The sequence below is a fragment of the Loxodonta africana genome, chromosome 1 (assembly GCF_030014295.1).
Source record: "Loxodonta africana isolate mLoxAfr1 chromosome 1, mLoxAfr1.hap2, whole genome shotgun sequence".
NCBI lineage: Eukaryota > Metazoa > Chordata > Mammalia > Proboscidea > Elephantidae > Loxodonta > Loxodonta africana.
The window spans coordinates 8,339,861-8,359,029 of NC_087342.1; positions in this window are offsets into that span (position 1 = coordinate 8,339,861).

Sequence of the window (19,169 nt, forward strand, 5' to 3'; positions counted from 1 at the left end):
AGTGTTGAAAAGCAGAGGCGGGGTCAAGGTGGCAGAGTAGTCAGAAGCTTCTGGTGGTCCTTCTTACAACAAAGACTTGAAAAAACAAGTGAATTGATAATATATATGACAAGCTAGGACCCCTGAGCACCAAACGCAAAGTTAAGAAATTGGATTGAGTGCCAGAGGGAGGGAGAGACAGTGCAGAAACAGCAAGGAGTTGCCGAGTCAGCTGCAGCACCTCAGCCCTGATTCCTTGGCACAACTGTGGTGGGGCTGGTGGCAGTGTTCTGGGATGCAGCTGCTTCAGTGAAAGAAGGCAAGCGAGGTGGCACAGCCCTGACCCCCTGGCGTGACCGTGGTAGGGACTGAGCCAGCACTTGCAATCTACACATGCCTCCAGAATCTGAGATAAAACAGCACTCTTGGCACAAGATAAGTGAATTTGTCTAATTTACTGGGTGGATATAATAGCTCCTCCTTTTGAAAGAACTCTCTCCTGTCTAACTGATCCAGTCTCCCTCTGCCCCAGTTGGCTTCATTAAAAGTTGATTTTCGGGGGGCGGGGGCCAAGATGGCGGACTAGGTGGACGCTACCGCGGATCCCTCTTGCAACAAAGACTCGGAAAAACAAGGGAATCGATCACATACATAACAATCTACGAACTCTGAACAACAAGCACAGACTTAGAGACGGAAAACGAACAAATACGGGCAGACAGCGACTGTTTTCAGAACTAGGAGCCAGCGCACCAGACAGGTGACCTTCGGAGCTCAATCGGGGGCAGAGCCCAGGGGGGCAGACGGCACAGAAAGGGGGCCCACCCCTTCCCCCCCGAACCCATCCCGGGAGGAAGCCTAGCAGGTTGGCGCGGGCGGCGTAGGGGCGCAGCCGGAGGGAGAAGCACCCGGGAGGCAGAGACTGATCTGGGAGGGGGGAGAACAGCGTCCTAGCTGGGGTGCCGTCCCGCCGGGAGTTAGGCGAGAAGCCGACGGGGCGCGAGCGGGCGGGGGGTCAACTATATTTCCCTAAAGTGACCCCAGGGCGGGGCCCACACGTTCATGCGGGAGGACGCACACCCAGTCCGCGCGTGTGGCACGGCACACCAGAGGGAGAAATCCCCGGAAGTGTCTGGTCTCAAAACAGGGAAAGCAGCATCCCAGACGGGCAGCCATTCCGCTGGGATCTGGGCACGCGCGCGCGCGCGCGGGCGGGACATGAGCGCGGGGTCCATTTTTATTATCCTGAATTGACCCAGGGGGCGGGACCACCTGGTCGTGCGAGTGACGCCCTCCCAGTCTGCGCGAGAGGTGTGGCACACCGGAAGGAGAAGTCCCCGGGAGGAACTGATTGGTCCCGAAGCGCAGAAAGTAGCGTCCCAGACAGGGTGTCGTCTTGCCGGGGCTTGGGCGTGCGCACGAACGGGGCGTGAGCGCGGAGTCCATTTTTATTGCCCTGAATTGACCCAGGGGGCGGGCCCACCTGGCCGTGCGGAGGAACTGATTGGTCCCGAAGCGCAGAAAGTAGCGTCCCAGACGCGGTGCCATCCTGCCGGGGCTTGGGCACACGCACGAACGGGGCGTGAGCGCGGAGTCCATTTTTATTGCCCTGAATTGACACAGGGGGCGGGCCCACCGGGCCGTGCGGAGGAACTGATTGGTCCCGAAGCGCAGAAAGTAGCGTCCCAGACGGGGTGCCGTCCTGCCCGGGCTTGGGCGCGCGCACGAGCGGGGCGTGAGCACGGAGTCCATTTTTATTGCCCTGAATTGACCCAGGGGGTGGGCCCACCTGGCCGTGCAGGTGACCCCAAAACAGTTCGCGCGAGAGGTGTGGCGCTCTGGAAGGAGAAGTCCCGGGGAGGAAGTGACTGGTTCCCGAACAGGGAAAGCAGCGTCTTAACCCGGAAGTCATCCCGCTGGGATTTGGGCGCGCGCACAGGCGGGGCGTGACCGCGGGACCTAATTATAATCGCCTGAATAGACCCTGGGGGCGGGCCCACCCGTTCGTGCGGGAAACGCCCACCCAGTGCCCACGAGCGGTGCCGCGCACGGGAGGAAGTCCCCAGGAGGAAGTCCCCAGGAGGAATTGACTGGTTTCTGAACAAGGAAAGCAGTGTCCTAGCCAGGGACCCGTCCAGCCCGGATTTTGGCGAACGGGGGCGGAGCGTGAACGTGTTGTTCAGCTCTATATTCTGTGGTGCTACACTCCTAGCTCTCAGATCCCTCCCCCACCCTCCCCAGGCGACCCCATTAACATCCGAATACCCGGAGCCAGAGAGAGAATTCAGATAGGGATCTGACTGCATTTTTTTTTAGCTGACTACTTGGAAAATCTAGTTTCCCAGTGATGGCTCGGAGACAGCAGTCCATATCAAACCACATAAAGAAACAGACCATGACAGCTTCTCCAACCCCCCAAACAAAAGAATCAAAATCTTTCCCAAATGAAGATACAATCCTGGAATTATCAGATACAGAATATAAAAAACTAATTTACAGAATGCTTAAAGATATCACAAATGAAATTAGGATAAATGCAGAAAAAGCCAAGGAACACACTGATAAAACTGTTGAAGAACTCAAAAAGATTATTCAAGAACATAGTGGAAAAATTAACAAGTTGCAAGAATCCATAGAGAGACAGCATGTAGAAATCCAAAAGATTAACAATAAAATTACAGAATTTGACAACGCAATAGAAAGTCAGAGGAGCAGACTCGAGCAATTAGAATGTAGACTGGGACTTCTGGAGGACCAGGGAAACAACACCAACATAGCTGAAAAAAAATCAGATAAAAGAATTAAAAAAAATGAAGAAACCCTAAGAATCATGTGGGACTCTATCAAGAAGGATAACTTGCGAGTAATTGGAGTCCCAGAACAGGGAGGGGGGACAGAAAACACAGAGAAAATAGTTGAAGAACTCCTGACACAAAACTTCCCTGACATCATGAAAGAAGAAAGGATATCTATCCAAGATGCTCATCGAACCCCATTTAAGATTGATCCAAAAAGAAAAACACCAAGACATATCATCATCAAATTTGCCAAAACCAAAGACAAACAGAAAATTTTAAAAGTAGCCAGGGAGAAAAGAAAGGTTTCCTTCAAGGGAGAATCAATAAGAATAAGTTCAGACTACTCAGCAGAAACCATGCAGGCAAGAAGGGAATGGGACGACATATACAGAGCACTAAACGAGAAAAACTGCCAACCAAGGATCATATATCCAGCAAAACTCTCTCTGAAATATGAAGGAGAAATTAAGATATTTACAGATAAACACAAGTTTAGAGAATTTGCAAAAACTAAACCAAGACTGCAAGAAATGCTAAAGGAGATTGTTTGGCCGGATGACCAATAATATCAGGTACCAGCACAATACAAGGTCACAAAACAGAACGTCCTGATATCAACGCAACTCAAACAGGGAAAGCACAAAAACAAACAAATTAAGACTAATTCTAAAAAATAAATAAATAAACAAAATAATACACACAACAGGAAATCATGGAAATCAATAGATAAACGATCAAAATAATCAAAAAGAGGGACTAAATATAGGAGGCATTGAACTGCCAGATGGAGAGTGATACAAGGCGAAATAGAAGGATACAAGTTAGGTTTTTACTTAGAAAAATAGGGGTAAATAAAAAGGTAACCACAAAAAGGAATATCAATCCCATAACTCAAGAAAAAAGCCAAGAAAAACGTAACGACTCAATAAACACAAAGTTAAACATTAAGAAAATGAGGATCTCACAAGCTACTAAGAAAAACGTCTCAGCACAAAAAAGCATGTGGAAAAATGAAATGGCCAACAACACACATGAAAAGACATCAAAATGACAGCACTAAAAACTTACTTATCTATAATTACGCTGAATGTAAATGGACTAAATGCACCAATAAAGAGACAGAGAGTCACGGACTGGATAAAAAAACACGATCCATCTATATGCTGCCTACAAGAGACACACCTTAGACTTAGAGACACAAACAAACTAAAACTCAAAGGATGGAAAAAAATATATCAAGCAAACAATAAGCAAAAAAGAAGAGGAGTAGCAATATTAATTTCTGACAAAATAGACTTCAGACTTAAATCCGCCACAAAGGATAAAGAAGGACACTATATAATGATAAAAGGGACAATTGATCAGGAAGACATAACCATATTAAATATTTACGCACCTAATGACAGGGCTGCAAGATACATAAATCAAATTTTAACAGAATTGAAAAGTGAGATAGACACCTCCACATATATAGTAGGAGACTTCAACACACCACTTTCGGAGAAGGACAGGACATCCAGTAAGAAGCTCAATAGAGACACGGAAGACCTACTTACAACAATCAACCAACTTGACCTCATTGACTTATACAGAACTCTCCACCCAACTGCTGCAAAATATACTTTTTTTTCTAGCGCACATGGAACATTCTCTAGAATAGACCACATATTAGGGCATAAAACAAATCTTTCCAGAATCCAAAACATCGAAATATTACAAAGCATCTTCTCAGACCACAAGGCAATGAAGCTAGAAATCAATAACAGAAAAACTAGGGAAAAGAAATCAAATACTTGGAAAATGAACAATACCCTCCTGAAAAAAGACTGGGTTATAGAAGACATCAAGGAGGGAATAAGGAAATTCTTAGAAAGCAACGAGAATGAAAATACTTCCTATCAAAACCTCTGGGACACAGCAAAAGCAGTGCTCAGAGGCCAATTTATATCGATAAATGCACACATACAAAAAGAAGAAAGAGACAAAATCAGAGAACTGTCCCGACAACTTGAGCAAATAGAAAGTGAGCAACAAAAGAATCCATCAGGCACCCGAAGAAAACAAATAATAAAAATTAGAGCTGAACTAAATGAATTAGAGAACAGAAAAACAATTGAAAGAATTAACAAAGCCAAAAGCTGGTTCTTTGAAAAAATTAACAAAATTGATAAACCATTGGCTAGACTGACTAAAGAAAAACAGGAAAGGAAACAAATAACCCGAATAAGAAACGAGAAGGACCACATCACAACAGAACCAAATGAAATCAAAAGAATCATATCAGATTACTACATAAAATTGTACTCTAACAAATTTGAAAACCTAGAAGAAATGGATAAATTCTTGGAACAATACTACTTACCTAAACTAACACATTCAGAAGTAGAACAACTTAATAGTCCCACAAAAAAAGAGATTGAAACGGTAATCAAAAAACTCCCAACAAAAAAAAGTCCTGGCCCAGATGGCTTCACTGCAGAGTTCTACCAAACCTTCAGGGAAGACTTAACACCATTACTATTGAAGGTATTTCAAAGTATAGAAAAAGACGGAATACTACCCAACTCATTCTATGAAGCTACCATCTCCCTGATACCAAAACCAGGTAAAGACATTACAAAAAAAGAAAATTTTAGACCTATATCCCTCATGAACATAGATGCAAAAATCCTTAATAAAATTCTAGCCAATAGAATCCAACAACACATCAAAAAAATAATTCACCCTGATCAAGTGGGATTTATACCAGGTATGCAAGGCTGGTTTAATATCAGAAAAACCATTAATGTAATCCATCACATAAATAAAACAAAAGACAAAAACCACATGATCTTATCAATTGATGCAGAAAAGGCATTTGACAAAGTCCAACACCCATTTATGATAAAAACTCTCACCAAAATAGGAATTGAAGGAAAATTCCTCAACATAATAAAGGGCATATATGCAAAGCCAACGGCCAATATCACTCTAAATGGAGAGAACCTGAAAGCATTTCCCTTGAGAACGGGAACCAGACAAGGATGCCCTTTATCACCACTCTTATTCAACATCGTACTTGAAGTCCTAGCCAGAGCAATTAGGCTAGACAAAGAAATAAAGGGCATCCAGATTGGTAAGGAGGAAGTAAAGCTATCACTATTTGCAGATGACATGATCGTATACATGGAAAACCCTAAGAAATCCTCCAGAAAACCACTGAAACTAATAGAAGAGTTTGGAAGAGTCTCAGGATATAAAATAAACATACAAAAATCACTTGGATTCCTCTACATCAACAAAAAGAACACCGAAGAGGAAATAACCAAATCAATACCATTCACAGTAGCCCCCAAGAAGATAAAATACTTAGGAATAAATCTTACCAAGGATATAAAAGACCTATACAAAGAAAACTATAAAACTCTGCTACAAGAAATTCAAAAGGACACACTTAAATGGAAAAACATACCCTGCTCATGGATAGGAAGACTTAACATAGTAAAAATGTCTATTCTACCAAAAGCCATTTATACATACAACGCACTTCCAATCCAAATACCAATGTCATACTTTAAGGGAATAGAGAAACAAATCACTAATTTCATATGGAAAGGAAAGAACCCCCGGATAAGCAAAACATTACTGAAAAAGAAGAAGAAAGTGGGAGGCCTCACCCTACCTGATTTCAGAACCTATTATATAGCTACAGTAGTCAAAACAGCCTGGTACTGGTACAACAACAGGCACATAGACCAATGGAACAGAATTGAGAATCCAGATATAAATCCATCCATTTATGAGCAGCTGATATTTGACAAAGGACCAGTGTCAGTCAATTGGGGAAATAATAGTCTTTTTAACAAATGGTGCTGGCATACCTGGATATCCATTTGCAAAAGAATGAAACAGGACCCATACCTCACACCATGCACAAAAACTAACTCCAAGTGGATCAAAGACCTAAACATAAAGACTAAAACGATAAAAATCATGGAAGAAAAAATAGGATCTACCCTAGGAGCCCTAATACAGGGCATAAACAGAATACAAAACATTGCCAAAAATGATGAAGAGAAACCAGATAACTGGGAGCTCCTAAAAATCAAACACCTATGCTCATCTAAAGACTTCACCAAAAGAGTAAAAAGACCACCTACAGACTGGGAAAGAATATTCAGCTATGACATCTCAGACCAGTGCCTGATCTCTAAAATCTACATGATTCTGTCAAAACTCAACCACAAAAAGACAAACAACCCAATCAAGAAGTGGGCAAAGGATATGAACACACATTTCACTAAGGAAGATATTCAGGCAGCCAACAGATACATGAGAAAATGCTCTCGATCATTAGTCATTAGAGAAATGCAAATTAAAACTACAATGAGATTCCATCTGACACCAACTAGACTGGCATTAATCCAAAAAACACAAAATAATAAATGTTGGAGAGGCTGCGGAGAGATTGGAACTCTCATACACTGCTGGTGGGGTTGTAAAATGGTACAACCACTTTGGAAATCCATCTGGCGTTATCTTAAACAGTTAGAAATAGAACTACCATACAACCCAGAAATCCCACTCCTCGGAATATACCCTAAAAATACAAGACCCTTCACACAAACAGATATATGCACACCCATGTTTATTGCAGCTCTGTTTACAATAGCAAAAAGCTGGAAGCAAACAAGATGTCCATCAACGGACGAATGGGTAAATAAATTGTGGTATATTCACACAATGGAATACTACGCATCGATAAAGAACAGTGACGAATCTCTGAAACACTTCATAACATGGAGGAATCTGGAAGGCATTATGCTGAGCGAAATGAGTCAGTTGCAAAAGGACAAATATTGTATAAGACCACTATTATAAGATCTTGAGAAATAGAAAAAACGGAAAAGAACACATACTTTTGTGGTTACAAAGGGGGGAGGGAGGGAGGGAGGGAGGGAGAGGGCTTTTTATTGATCAATCTGTAGATGGGAACTGCTTTGGGTGAAGGGAAAGACAACACTCAAAACATGGAAGGTCAGCCTAATTGGACAGGATTAAAAGTAAAGAGGTTTCCGAGATAAAATGAAAGCTTCAAAGGATAGCGAAGCAGGGGCTGGGGTCTGGGGAACTTGGTTTGAGAGGACTTCTAAATCAATGGGCAAAACAATTCTATTATGAAAACACTCTGCATCCCACTTTGAATTGTGGCACCTGGGGTCCTAAATGCCAACAAGCAGCCATCTAAAATACATTAATTGGTCTCAACCCACCGGGAGCAAAGGCAAAGGAAGAACACCAAGGTCACACGACAACTAAGAACCCAAGAGACAGAAAGGGCCACTTGAACCAGAGACCTACAATATCCTGAGACCAGAAGAACTAGTTGGTGCCCGGCCACAATCGATGTCTGCCCTGTCAGGGAACACAACAGACAACTCCTGAGGGAGCAGGAGACCAATGGGATGCAGACCCCAAATTCTCATTAAAAGACCACACCTAATGGTATGATTGCGACTAGAGGAATCCCAGAGACAATGCTACCCAGAACTTCTGATGGCACAGGACAGGAACCATCCCCGAAGACAAATCATCAGGCATGAAAAGGACTGGTCAGTGGGGGGGAGAGAGATACTGATGAAGAGTGAGCTAATTAAATCAGGTAGACACAGGAGAGTGTGTTGGCAACTCTTGACTGGAGGGGGGATGGGAAGATAGAGAGAGAGGGAAGAAGGTAAAATTGGCACGAAACGAGAGACTGTAAGGGCTGACTCAATAGGGGGAGAGCAAGTGGGAGAAGGGAGTAAGATGTATGTAAACCTACATGTGACAGACTGATTGGAATGGTAAATGTTCACTTGAAGCTTAATAAAAATTTAAAAAAAAAAAATCAACTTGAAAAAAAAAAAAAAAAAAGTTGATTTTCCTGGGCCTGAGATAGGTCCTGCTGTGCTTCCTGAGCCATTCCCTTGGCCTTGGAGAAGGAACAAATTAACAAATAGGGTAAAAATATTCTGCTGACTCACCTGATCTGGAAACTCGGAGCAGAAGTGACTCCAGCCCAGGCACAAGTGCTTCACAAACTTTGGCTTTCACCCCTGCATGGGTCCAGGTAGTCCAATTATAGCAGATAGGCTCTGGCTGTTATACTGCAAGGGTGAATCCGTTTGAGGTTTAACTGTAACTGTTTCAGCTGGGTGGTGGCGAGGCAGGCTATTGATGTTTGATACTGCTCTGCCTATTAAACAGGGCCCTCACCTACCCACAGGAGTGGCCTGAGGACCGGAGGTTCCACCCATGCTACCTAGCCACCTGTGACACAGGACCAAGGATAAGTGGTGCCTACTGGTCCTTACAGCTAAAAGCACTGGGTGCCTATGGTACAGCTGCAGAGCCCACCCACCAGAGCACTCTAGAGAACAGGGACAAGCCTTCATTACAGACATTCTGGGGAAGGTTGTTAGCCCCCTGCCTTTCTCAGAGTGTGACCCCCTGCTGCTACCAGAGAGCTGTGCATACACCAATCACACCTGCTCCTCTAAGATCATAGGTCAGAGCCTGCACCACACACTAGGTGACTGACTAACATGACACCTGAGCTGAATCTATACAAGAATAGCGAATGGACTCCTATGCTCATATACCTGGTAACAGCTCTAGCCATCCAGTAACAGGACTTCAAACAGTGCTTCATATGCTCCAATGATCAAGTTAGCTCACTCTAGTAGCCTATTGGGTATATCAAAACTAAACAAAGCAATATCCTAGGACACAGTGAACAAACATAAAATAAACGCAATAACTTATAGATAGCTCAGAGACAACAGTCAGTATCAAATCATGTAAAGAAGCAGACCATGATTGCTTCAACAAACTCCCAAAATGAAGAATCAAGGACACTTCTGCAATTACCAGATGTAGAATACAAAAGACTAATATACAGAATTCTTTAAGACATCAAGAAGGAGTTCAGGAAAAATGAAGAACAAGCCAAGGAGCACACAGATAAAGCAGTTGAGGAAATTAAGAAGATTATTCAAGAACATAATGAAAAATTAAATAGACTGCAAGATTCCACAGACAGACAGCAATCAGAAATTTAGATTAACAACAAAATTACAGAATTAGACAACTCAGTAGAAAGACAGCAGAGCAGAACTGAGAAAATAGAAGTCAGAGTGAGCAAGATTGAAGATAAAACACTTTGCACCAAGATATTCAAAGAAAAATCAGATAAAAGAATTTCAAAAAAGAAGAAACCCTAAGAGTCATGTGGAGCTCTATCAAGAAAAATAACCTACAAGTGATTGGAGTACCAGAACAGGGAGGGATAACAGAAAATACAGAGAGGATTGTTGAAGATTTTTTGGCAGAAATCTTCCCTGATATTCTCAAAGATGAAAGGATAGCTATCCAACATGCTCATCAAACTCCATACAAAGTAGATCTCAAAAGAAAATCACCTAGACATATTATAATTAAACTTGCCAAAAACAAAGATAAAGAGAAAATTTTAAGAGTGACCAGGGATAAGCAAAAAGTCACCTACAAAGAAGAATCAATAAGAATAAGCTCAGGCCACTCAGCAGAAACCATTCAGGCAAGAAGGCAGCAGGACGACATATATAAAGCATTGAAGGAGAAAAATTGCCAGTCAAAAGTCATATACCCAGCAAAACTGTCTCTCAAATATGAAGGTGAAATTAGGACATTTCGAGGTAAACAAAAGCTTAGGGAATTTGCAAAAACCAAACCAAAACTACAAGAAATGCTAAAGGGAATTCTCTGGTTAGAAAATCAATAATATCATATATCAATGCAACACTAGAACACAGGAACAGAGCAACCAGATATCAACCTAGATAGGGAAATCACAAAATAAATCAAGGGAATAGGGAATCAGCAGTGTCATTATGTAAAAGATGACAAAATTAAATCAATAAAGAGGGATGAAACAAAGTAGTCATAGATCTTCCATATGGAGAGGAAATCAAGGCGTTATAGGGAGAAACAAGTTAGGTTTAAACTTACAAAAATAGGGGTAAATATCAAGGTAACCACAAAGGAGACTAACAATCTTACACATCAAAATAAAATACAAGAGAAACATACTCAGCAAAAACAAAATCAACAACAGTGAAAAAGAGGAACACACAATTTACAAAGAAAAACTACTCAGCACACAAAAAAAGTGGAAAATGAAACTCTCAACAACACACAAGAAAAGACATCAAAATGACAGAACTAAATCATACCTATCTATAGCCATGCTGAATGTAAATGGACTAAATGAACCAATAAAGAGATGACAGAGAGTTACAGAAAGGATTAAAAAACATGATTCATCTATTTGCTGCCTACAAGAGACACACCTTAACTTAAAGACACAAACAAACTAAAATTCAAAGGATGGAAAAAAATATATCAAGCAAACAACAATCAAAAAAGAGCAGTAGTGGCTAAACTAATTTCTGACAAAACGGACTTCAAACTTAAATCCAGCACAAAGGATAAGGAAGGACACTATATAATGATTAAAGGGATGATATACCAAAGGAAATTACCATATTAAATATTTACGCACCAAATGACAGGGCTTCAAGATACATAAAAAACTCTAACAGGATTGAAAAGCGAGATCAATGGCTCCACAATAATAGTAGGAGACATCAACATACCACTTTTAGTGAAGCACGGACCATCCAGAAAGAAGCTCAATAAAGACACAGAAGAGCTAAATGCCACAATTAACCAAAGTGACCTCATAGACATATACAGAACACTCCACCCAGCAGCAGCCAAGTATACTTTCTTTTCCAGTGCACATGGAACGTTCTCTAGAATAGACCACATATTAGGACATAAAGCAAGCCTTAATAAAATCCAAAACATCAAAATACTACAAAGCATCTTCTCTGACCATAAAGCCATAAAACTAGAAGTCAATAACAGAAAAATCAGGGAAAAGGAATCAAACACATGGAAGCTGAACAACACTTGGCTCAAAAACGGTTGGATTATAGAAGAAATTAAGGACAGAATCAAGAAATTCATAGAACTGGATGAGAATGAAAACACTTCCTATCAGAACCTTTGGGACACAGCTAAAGCAGTACTCGGAGGTCAATTTATATCAATAAATACACACATACAAAAAGAAGAAAGGACCCAAATCAAAGAATTATCCCTACAACTTCAACAAACAGAAAGAGAGCAAGAAAAGAAATCCTCAGGCACCAGAAGAAAACAAATAATAAAAATTAGAGCAGAATTAAATGAAATAGAGAACAGAAAAACAATTGAAAGAGTTAACAAGACTGAAAGCTGGTTCTTTGAAAAGATTAACAAAATTGATTAACCATTGGCCAGACTGACAAAAGAGAAACAGGAAACGAAGCAAATAATCTGAATAAGAAATGAGATGGGTGATATCACAATTGATAACCTAACTGATATTAAAGAACCATAACTGAATAGTATGAAAAACTGTACTCTAGCAAATTTGAAAACCTAGAGGAAATGGAGAAGTTTCTAGAAACACACTATCTACCTAAACTAACACAGATGTAGAGCTAATAAATAAACCCATAACAAAAGAAGAGGTTGAAAAAGTAATTAAAAAACTCCCAACAAAGAAAAGCTCTGCTCTGACAGCTTCACTGGAGAATTCTACCAAACTTTCACAGAAGAGTTAACACCACTACACTAAAAACATTTCAGAGCCTAGAAAAGGATGGAATACTCACTCTATGAAGCCACCATAACCCTGATACTAAAACCAGGTACAAACACCATAAAAGAAAATACACAGACCAATACCCCATTTACTTAGACACAAAAATCCTCAACAAAATTCCAGCCAATAGAATTCAACAACATATCAAAAAGATAATTCACCATGACCAAGCGGGATTCATACCAGGTATGCAGGTATGGTTCAACATTAGAAAAACAATCAATGTAATCCATCACATAAATAAAAGACAAGAACCACACAATCTTATCAATTGATGCAGAAAAGGCATTTGACAAAGTCCAACACCCACTCATGATAAAAACACAGCAAAATCGGAATACAAGGAAAATTCCTAAACATTATAAACGCCATTTACACAAAACCAACAGCCAACATCATCCTAAATGGAGAGAGACTGAAAGCATTCCCTTGAGAACAGGAACCAAACAAGGATGCCCTTTATCACCACTCCTATTCAACATTGTGCAGGAGGTCCTGGCCAGAGCAATTAGGCTAGATAAAGAAATAAAAAATAATAATAATAAAGGTTATCCAAATTGGCAAAGAAGAAGCCAAGGTATCTCTGTTTGCAGATGACATGATCTTATACACAGAAAAACCTAAAGAATCCTCAAGAAAACTACTAAAACTAATAGAAAGGTTTAGCAGAGTACCAGAATACAAGATAAAAATACATAAATGAGTTGTATTCCTCCACACCAACAAAGAGAACATTGAAGAGGAAATCACCAAGTGGATATCATTTACAATAGCCCCTAAGAAGATAAAATACTTAGGAATAAATCTAACCAGAGATATAAAAGACCTATACAAAGAAAATTATGACACTACTGCAAGAAACCGAAAGACACCTACATAAGTGGAAAAACATACCTTGCTCGTGGATAGGAAGACTCAACATTGTAAAAATGTCGATTCTACCCAAAGTGATCTATGGATCCAAAGCAATCCTGATCCACATACCAGTGACATTTTTTAAGGAGTTGGAGAAACAAATCACCAACTTCATATGGACGGGAGAGGCCTGGATAAGTAAAACATTACTGATAAAGAAGAACAATGTGGGAGGCCTCACACTACCTGGTTTTACAACACATTATACCACCACAGTAGTCAAAACAACGTGGTACTGGTACAACAGATACATAGACCAATGGAACAGAATTGAGGATCCAGATATAAATCCATCTACATATGAGCAGTTGATATTTGACAAAGCCCCAAAATCTGTTAAATGGGGAAACGACAGTCTCTTTAAAAAATGGTGCTGGAATAACTGGCTATCCATCTGCAAAAAATAAAACAAGACCCATACCTCACACAATGCACAAAAACTAACTCAAAATAGATCAAAGACCTAAGTATGATATCTAAAACAATAAAGATCATGGAAGAAAAAATAGGGAAAGTGCTAGGAGCCCTAATACATGCCATAAACAGTATACAAAATATTACTAACAATGTACAAACACTAGAAGAGAAATTAGATAACTGGGAGCTTCTAAAAGTCGAACACCTATGCTCATCCAAAGACTTCACCAAAAAGAGTAAAAAGATTACCTACAGACTGGGAAAAGGTTTTTAGCTATGATATTTCCAATCAGTGTCTGATCTCTAAAATCTACAGAATACTGCAAAAAATCAGCAACAAAAAGACAACCCCATTAAAAAATGGGTGAATGATATGAACAGGCACTTTAACAAAGAAGACATTCAGGCTGCTAATAGATACATGATGAAATGCTCACAATCATTAGCTATTAGAAAAATGCAAATCAAAACTACAATGAGATTCCATCTCATGCCAACAAAGCTGGCATTAATCCAAAAAGCACAAAATAATAAATGTTGGAGAGGTTGTGGAGAGAATGGAATACTTATACACTGCTGGTGGGAATGGCAAATGGTACAACCACTTTGGAAAACAATTTGGTGCTTCCTTAAAAAGCTAGAAATAGAACTACCATAAACTACCATACAACCCAGAAATTCCACTCCTTGGAATATACCCTAAAGAAATAAGAGCCTTCACACAAACAGATACATGTGCACCCATGTTCATTGCAGCACTGTTTACAGTAGCAAAAAGATGGAAGCAACCAAGGTGCCCAACAATGGATGAATGGATAAATAAATTAGGGTATATTCACACAATGGAATACTACAGAACAAGTAAGAACAATGATGAATCTGTGAAACATTTCATAACATGGAGGAATCTGGAAGTCATTATGCCAAGTGAAATTAGTCAATTGCAAAAGGACAAATATTGTAAGAGACCACTATTATAAAACTCTAGATAAAGTTTAAACACAGAAGAAAATGTTGTTTGATGGTTATGAGGGTGGGGAGAGAGGAAGAGGGATATTCACTAACGAGATAGTAGACAAAAATTTTTTAGGTGAAGGGCAACACATAACAGAGGATAGTCAATACAACTGGACTAAACCAAAAGCAAAGAAGTTCCTGAATACAACCAAATGCTTCAGAGGCCAGAATAGCAGGGACAGGGGTCTGGGGATCATGGTTTCAGGGGACATCTAGGTCAATTGGCATAATAAAATGTATTAAGAAAACCTGCATTTCACTTTGGTGAGAGGCATCTGGAGTCTTAAACGCTAGCAAGTGGCCATCTAAGATGCATCAATTGGTCACAACCCACCTGGAGCAAAGGAGAATGAAGAACACCAAAGACACAAGGTAAATATGAGCCCAAGAGACAGAATAGGCCACATAAACCAGAGACTCCATCAGCCTGAGACTGGAAGAACTAGACGGTGCCCAGCTACCACCAATGACTGCCCTGACAGGGAACATAACAGAGAATCCCTGAGGGAGCAGGAGATCAGTGGGATGCAGACCTTAAATTCTCATAAAAAGACCAGGCTTAGTGGTCTGACTGAGACTGGAGGGACCCTGATGGTCATGATCCTTGGACCCTTTGATAGCCCAAGACTGTAACCATTTCTGAAACCAACTCTATAGACAGGGATTGTCTTGGACTACAAGAGAGACAATGATAGGGTGAGGAGTGACCTTTGTGGCTCAAGTAGACATATGAGACTGTGTGGGTGACTTCTGGCTGGTGGTGAGATGAGAAGGAAGACGGGGACAGGAGCTGGTTGAATGGACACAGGGAATACAGGGTGGAGAGGAGGCATGTGCTGGCTCATTAAGGGGAGGGCAGCTGGGAGGACACGGCGGGATGCGTATGGCTTTTTGGATGAGAGACTGACTTGATTTGTAAACTTTCACTTAAAGCACAATAAATAAATTAAAAAAAAAGTGTTGAAAAACAAAGCTGTCACCTTGTAGACTAAGAAAGATGCACCTGACCCAAGCCATAGTGTTTTCAATCTAACGCATATGCATGCAAAAGCTGGACGATGAATAAGGGAGAGCCAAGAAGAATTGACGCCTTTGAATTGTGGCGTTGGCAAAGAATATGAATATAGCATGGACTATCAAAAGAACGAATAAATCTGTCTTGGAAGAATTATGACTAGAATGCTCCTTAGAAGCAAGGATGATGAGACTACATCTCACATACTTGGGACACATAATCAAGAGGGATCTGTCTCTGGAGAAGGACGCCATGCTTGGTAAAGCAGAGGGCAGGCAAAAAAGAGGGTAAGAGAAAAAGAGGAAGACCCTCAATAGGATGGATTGACACAGTGGCTGCAACAATGGGCTCAAGCATAACAATGATTATGAGGATGGCACAAGACCAGGCAGCGTTTTGTTCTGTTGTAGGTAGGATCGCGATGAGTCCAAACTGGCTTGACGGTACCTAATAACAACAATGAAAGTCCACACACTCTAAGTGAGTGAATGCATTTGGCATCATAGCTGAAATTCAACTATAGTAGCTGATCCACGTAGAGCGGCTTATTTTTCTTAGATAATAAGTGTAGAAGTTAGACAACGAAGGCTGATATAGACGCTCCCTAATAACAAAAGGAAGGAAAACCAAAAAAAAAAAAACCCACTGCCATCGAGTTGATTCCGACTCATACCGACCCTATAAGACAGAGTAGAACTGCCCCATAGAGTTTCCAAGGAGCGCCTGGCAGATTCGAACTGCTGACCTTTTGGTTAGCAGCCGTAGCACTTAACCACTATGCCACCAGGGTTTCCAAAAGGAAGAAGGACTCCAGTATTTCTGCTCAGTGAGTGATTTTTTATTTCATGATTTCACCTTTTGATTTCAAGATGGCTGCAACATCTCTAGCAATCACATCTAGGTAGGAAGAAGGGCAAAAGGGAGGTGACAAGGGGCTGTACCTCCTTTTAAGGACCTTCCCTAAAAGTCCTGCTCAAAAACTTATATCTAACCAGTTATAACTGTGTCACAGAGCCACCCTTAGCACTGTGAGAGATTGGGTAACATACAATTTTAACCGGGCACGTTGCCACCTGCAAGAATACCGCATTCTCTTAGTACGAAGGAGAGAATAGATATTGGGCAGTCAATCCAAGAAGAATCTTCCATAACCTCTATGACTCTATTTGTAGTTGATTTCCTTCTTTTATGTAATGCATCTTTTAAATCACTGAGAACAGACAAAAAAGGATTAAGGTAAGTTTTGTGAACAAGGAATTCCTGCAATTTACAGCTTTGTTTGCTTGTGTTTTAAGATTCCTAGAGCCACCATAACGGAAATACCACAAGAATACAAAAAAAAATTATTTTCTCACAGTTCTGGAGGCCTAAAGTCCAAATCAGGTTCTCAGCCGTGTATATTCCTTCTGTGAGTCTCTGTCTTAGATCTTGGTGTTTGTTGGTAACCCTTGGCATTCCTTGGTCTCTGTCTGCCCCTCTCCCCCCGTATGTGTCTCTGTGTCTATTTTGGTATTTTTACACCTCAGAAATAATTAGGTTTAGGGATTATCCTACAGTGGTCACTGTGAGTTGGAATCAACTCTATGGCAAGAGGTTTGGTTTTTGGTTTGGTATGACCTCACTAACATAACAAAAGAGAAATCCTATTCTCAAACAAGGTAACATTCCCGGGTTACAGGGGTTAGGATTTGAACACATATTTGGGGTAAAAAATAAAAAGAAAGTTTTTTTTATTTTTTTTAATTTATTTTATTTTTTTAATTTTTTTTTGGCGGGGGGTAGAGGGGCACAATTCAACCCATAACAGTCTGTGCTAGGAATAAAGCTTCTACAATGTCAACTTCCTGACTCTCCTAAAGGTTGTCTCAGGATGTGCCTCACTGATACAGTTTGTCTCTTCCTAGCCCAAGTTTTTTTTCCTCTTTCTTCTTTTCTTATTCTCTCACCCTCTTTCCTTTCTCATCTCTCCTAACAGAGTTATGTTTGCTAGATAAACATTCGGGGGGAATTTTTTTAATAGCATGTCATCACCTGATTGGTTCTGCCCTCTGTTCAAGATATCCTGCTTTTATCATACATCCACGTTTCAAAAGATGGGCTACTTAAATTTCTGACATCTGTAAGTTTTATTACTTAATGGTGAATCTTTCCCCTATTCCATCATTTCAGAGACATTCTGTTTTTGTGTCTTTCATTGTTGTGGTAGATGAAATCATTATTTACAATTTCTCATGCCCTCCTGAATTAGAATTTTTTATTCATATCCTTTGCCATGTGACTCTGTGGTACCACCTGCTAGAGCAGCACCACAAAGTCACGTGATTGATACTGAGTTTAACCACGTTGTTGGCTTTTGCCAATGGAATGTGGACGAAAGTGATCACGTACCAGTTCTAGGGCTACTCCTAAAGAGGCATCGTGTGTTTTCATATGCCCTCTTGCACTCCACTCAAACACCAAGGAAATTATATTTCCTAGACAGTCACTCACTCACAGAGAATGGAAGCGACAAATCAAGATGTCTTAAACTCAACCTGAAGCCTGAAACCAAGTACAGCTGATCCGCGCCCTGAAGCAGAGTTGCCCCAGCTGACCCACAGAGTTTTAAGCAAGAAATATGAAGTTTGTTTTAGTAAACTAATGATATTTTGTGCTGGTTTGTTAGGTAGCATTGTTATGGCAATATCTGACTAATGCAGTTGCCTATTGGAAATCTACTGCTTCAGCATATTCGTGGCTGGATTGGATGTAATAAGACCTGAGAGGTGCCTAGGCAACAAATGGCTTTTAAACCATTTGGTAACTCCAAAGAGATTTTCCAAGATCTCTCTAACTGCTAGTGTTTAGAAGTAACCACATAAGATAATGAGGGGAAAAAAGGATATCTTCACAGCCTCAATCAGCCATAGAAAGAGAATGCTTGCTCAGATCCTGATCTCTCCAGTAGGTTGATTGTAATTTCCTAGTTCCTAGCATCCATTCTCCTATTAGATGGAACTTCTATGCCTACTTAGCCAGCAAAATTTTTATATTTGTTTAACATTTATACAAACTGGATAATGTTTTTCAGAAACTGTGAGGACGCCTTAAAAGAAAGGTGCTATGGAGATTTGAGGCATTATAGTAATGAATAATTTACCACACTACTTAGCTTCCAGAAAAGGGTACTTGTGAACTCAGGAAGAAATTGGAGCTGTTCTATTCTCTATAATTGACAAGTGTACCTTGGAACAAACATAAGCATCTTCTCTACTAGCCCAGATCCTGCCTGTACTTCTGAGCATGTAACAAAAACACTGCCTCAGTCCCTGGC